General features: G+C 44.3%; 1 protein-coding gene across 4 annotated transcripts in view; it reads left to right on the top strand.

Moving 5' to 3' along the window:
* SLC14A1 (solute carrier family 14 (urea transporter), member 1 (Kidd blood group)) overlaps positions 1–2,322 on the top strand; it is a 46,101-nt gene extending 43,779 nt beyond the window's left edge. For all 4 annotated transcript variants that reach the window (XM_015565544.1, XM_015565543.1, XM_015565545.1 and 1 more), the window contains one exon: positions 2,294–2,322. The gene's annotated coding sequence lies outside the window, so the exon portion shown is untranslated. The remainder of the gene's footprint in view (positions 1–2,293) is intronic.
* The last annotated feature ends 2,512 nt before the right edge of the window (positions 2,323–4,834 follow it).

Below are 4,834 nucleotides of genomic sequence, written 5' to 3'. Positions count from 1 at the left end.
CTCCTAACCACTCGCCTGCCTGCCTGCCTGGCCGCCCCCCAACTACCCCCCTGCCGGCCTGGCTGCCCTCCAGCTGCCACCCTGCCGGCCTGGTTGCCCCCTAACTGTCTGGAAAGAAGTCAGACGTCCAGGAGATATCCAGTCGCCCAGTCTAATTAGCATATTACCCTTTTATTAGTATAGATATACATGGAAACATTATTGAATAGCATGCAAAAATCACATGAACTTCCATGAAATGTCTTGCTTGCAGTTGCCCCTTGAAATTCCAACCGGCTCTTGTTTAGAATATTTCAGAAGAAAACTATGAAAAACAACTGGCAAGCAGGATAAAGAGCTTAGTATGGAATTCCAGAAATTCCAGTCTGTCCCATTGACCGTCCAGGCTTAGCTAACCCCCTGCCCCACAAGAACCTGACTTGACACCCTCTATCCATCCCTAAAGTTTTCCCCTCATCTCCTTTGCTTCCCCTGCAGTCTGGAATGTCTTCTCCTCCGGCTCATCTTCCATGAAGTTCTCCAGGATCTCCGTACCTCTCCTCTGCTAAGCTCTGGTACTAAGCCTGCACTTGAGATGTGCACTGTTATATTATCCGTCTGTAGTGTAGGGCTTGTCTCAGTAAGCTGTGGGCATAGGGACTGCATCTGATCCATCTTTGTGCCCCCACTACATGGAGCAAGATGTCTCTCTGGACAGAGATCGAGTAGTACCCACGGTGTGTCAGGAGCCACCTTCCAGGGTGCTTGCCTGCAAAGCTGCTAATAAAGATGCACTCGCTTAAGTTAAAACATAGCCCAGCCAGGTGGCTTGGTTGGTAGGGGCATTGTCTCGTGCACCAAAAAGGTTGCGGGTTCGATTCCCAGTCAGAGCACATACCTAGGTTGCAAGTTTGGTCCCTGATCAGGACGTGTATAGGAGGCAACCGATTGTTTCTCTCTCACATCAATGTTTCTCTGTCTGTCTCTGTCTCTGTCTGTCTCTCTCTCTCTCTAAAAGAAAAATCAATAAACATATCCTCAAGTGAGAATTTTTAAAAATGCCCTCCTTAGGGACTTCCTTTAAAAGTGAATTTTAATGTAAATTGGGACAACCAATTCCTTTCCCTTATCGGTGGTTGAAATTGGAACATGAGAGAGGATGACCATTAAGGGGGAGGGAAGGAGGGAAGGCTACTGAAGGCCCAGGAGTGGGAGAACTCTGCTGTGAGAGGGAGGAGAGGGTGACAGTGCTGGTCATTTGGTTACTTCACCTCACTTAGCTGTGTGACCTTGTTACTTCACGTCCCATCCAAGTCCCAGCTTGTTCAACTGGAAGAAAAGAGGTTGGACTAGAGCCATGGTTCTCAAATGGTTCCCAGATCAGAAACATCAGCATCACCTGGAAACTTGTCAGAAAAGCAAATGGCCGTAACCGGTTTGGCTCAGTGGATAGAGCATCGGCCTGCAGACTGAAAGGTCCTGGGTTTGATTCCGGTCAAGGACATGTGGGCACATCTCCAGTAGGGAATGTGCAGGAGGCAGCTGATCGATGTTTCTCTCTCCTCGATGTTTCTAACTCTCTATCTCTCTCCCTTCCTCTCTGTAAAAAATCAATAAAATATATTTTAAAAAAAAAAAAGAAGAAAAGAAAATGATCAGGTCACCCTAGACCTAGACCTACCTGATCAGAAACTCAGTGATGGGACAGCAATCTGTCTTTTAACAAGCCCTCCACAAGATCTGACTCAGGCTCAGGGTTGAGAAGTGCTGGACCGGATGGTCCACATAGTCCCCTGGAAAGAGGAGCACTCATGCTTCTTAGTGTGGCTCCTAGGTCTCACAAGGCCATCATTACTCTGGTACCCACGTAACAGCCCAGAGGTCAACAGGCCTTCACATCTGCATAAAACCACGAAAAATTTCCTAAGGAGACTTGCTCTTGGAAACTCTGGGCCTTTGCATCTGCTGTCCCATCTTCCTGAAATAGCCTTTTTCTTCTGTTACCTGTCTTTCAAGACTCATTTTAGTGGTCACCTCTTCTAGGAAAGCCTCCTAATACCTCGCTTTCCATGTCAGGTATCTCCCCCTTGTGCTCTTTTAGCACTCTACAAATATCTCTGTTATATCACTTGCCACCTTTATCTGCACCCCCAGCTAGGTATGGAAGAAACTGTTCTATTTCTGACACAATGCAAGTCATAAACATTGCATGAGTGAGTGAATGGATGGCTTGAATCCTGGTGTCAAATACTTGAGGGCTCAGACAATGAATTTTAAATATTTTCTTAAAGATTTTTCATTGGTTTTTAGTGAGAGAGGAAGGGAGAGGGAGAGAGAGAGAAGTCCATTGATGTGAGAGCAAGACATCAATGGGCTGCCTCCTGCATATCCCCCACTGGGCATAGAGCCCGCAACCCGGGCATGTGCCCCAACCAGGAATCGAACCAGCAACCCTTCAGTGTGCATGACGACACCCAACCAATTGAGCCACCCTGGCCAGGGCGAATTTTGATTCTTGTTCATCTCTAATCATTGATAGTTTAATATTCTTCATGTTGTAAATACACAATGATTGCTTGATCATCATGCTTATTGCTTTAACTAATTCTTTATAACATATTACATAACCCAAGCTCTATCATATCCATTAGCCCATGAGCCCCTCAGCAACCTAATGAACTAAGTTAGAGCAGATGTTGTTTCAATCATTTTAACAGATGACAAAACCACTCACAAATACTAAATGGCTTTCCATGGTAACTTATTTCTTTAAAAAATAGTTGTTTAGTTTTTTCTTCATGTAAAGCATTGTGATAAACAATGGGAGATACAAAAGTTATTAAAGACATGATCCTTGTCCTTCAAGAACCTATATTCTAGAAAAAATAAAATTAATTTATCCTCCAAAGAAATCACATTACAAACAGTACATAATAAATCTGATCTTGAATCAGTCCATCAAGGCTCTAGGTCAGTGATGGCGAACCTTTTGAGCTCGGAGTGTCAGCATTTTGAAAAACCCTAACTTAATTCTGGTGCCGTGTCACATCTAGAAATTTTTTGATGTTTGCAACCATAGTAAAACAAAGATGTATATTTTTGTTTTTTATTTTATATACTTAAATGCCATTTAACAAAGAAAAATCAACCAAAAAAAATAGGTTCGCTATCACTGCTCTAGGTCCTTGTTCAACTGGAAGAAAAGAGGTTGGACTAGAGCAGTGGTTCTCAAAATGGTTCCCAGAGTCTAGAAGCTTGGTGGCCAGAGGAGGTAGGGGAGACATCATTGTGGAAGAGACAGCAATTGCCTGAAGACTGGCCAAGGCCTCCCAAGAGAAGGCACTACATTAATAAATGAACAGTCAGGGACAGTGAATGGATCCCATAGCTGCAGCAGAGATCTTACGAACGGGAGTTGGGAGGTCAAAGACAGAGCTGGCAGCCCCACTCACTGCCTGTGCCCCTGAAGCGTGGGCTCCATGTCATTCTTCATTTGCTTGGTTACTTTTTATTGTGTGTAGGATGTTCTGTTAAAATAATCTGTAGAAATCATTTGAGACCTTGGAGAGTAAGTTCTTCCGGACAGGATTCACTTGCTCTGCCAGGCACCTAGGGATACAAGCATTCCAACATTAGTTCAACCCAAAGCCAAAGCCTCAGACTCTTCGGCCACCCACGTGCCTCAGCCGCACTGCAGCCCCTGGGAGAGCAGTTTCCTTCTGGTTGACTCTCTTGCAGGGCCCCAGCTCTGAGTGCCAAGGAATTTGCCAGGGCCTCTACTGTGAAAAGGAAAGTAAGCTGTAGATTCCAACTTTTTGACCTCTAGTCACTTACAATTTTCAAAAGCAAAGCTTATTTCTCAGCCTCCTCTTTATCTCAGCCAATGCCCCTTGGGCAAAAGCAGCCCCACAAACCATGCTCGCCTTGCTAGATTTCTGTCTTCTAGATTTTGGGTTTGCTAATTCCTTCACTATCCTATTAGCATTTTGATGTTGGGGGAGGGGAGGAAGGGATTTATGTTTTTTTAAGCTGTTTTCAGAAGGAGAGTTGGTCTGGATTACCTAGTCTGCCGCTGCTAAAAGCAATTTGATATTGGCTCTAGATCAGCGGTTCTCAACCTGTGGGTCACGACACCTTTGGGGGTCGAACGACCCTTTCACAGGGGTCACCTAAGACCATCGGAAAACACATATATAATTACATATTGTTTTTGTGATTAATCACTGTGCTTTAATTATGTTCAATTTGTAACAATGAAAATACATCCTGCATATCAGATATTACATTACGATTCATAACAGTAGCAAAATTACAGTTATGAAGTAGCACCGAAAATAATTTTATGGTTGGGGGTCACCACAACATGAGGAACTGTATTAAAGGGTCGCAGATTAGGACAGTTGAGAACCACTGCTCTAGATAGAGATGAAGATCAGAATCTGGGAGCAGTGGAGGGACATGAGAGCAGAAATTAATCCAAAAGTGATGCATAGATTGTTTGAGGGGGCTATTGCAGGGGTCAATAGAGAAGTAAGAACCGAAGAAAAAGATTTTTATTGGTTTCCTTCCCTTGTTTCAGCAGCATACAGTATCAAACAATTTATAGGGTTAATGCCCAAATTGGTACTTCCAATCCTGGTAAACCCATGGGATTTCAAAAACAGGCCGTATTGTCTGACTTATTTAATTACTTCCTTGTTGGGGAGCCTTCACTTCCAACTGCAAAGTCTGCCAAGAGAAAAGGGAAACCTTGAGCCACAGATAGATTAACCCTCATCCAGGAACCTGAACCACAGTACCTGCTCTCAGGGAGCCACCTTGGGCTATGCTGGGGCTGTGTGGGGGGGTGGGGGAG

Source organism: Myotis davidii, unplaced genomic scaffold, assembly GCF_000327345.1.
Source record: "Myotis davidii unplaced genomic scaffold, ASM32734v1 scaffold259, whole genome shotgun sequence".
Classification (NCBI taxonomy): domain Eukaryota; kingdom Metazoa; phylum Chordata; class Mammalia; order Chiroptera; family Vespertilionidae; genus Myotis; species Myotis davidii.
The sequence above is the reverse complement of the archived record's forward strand: the minus strand, read 5'-3'. Positions and strand labels throughout refer to the sequence as shown.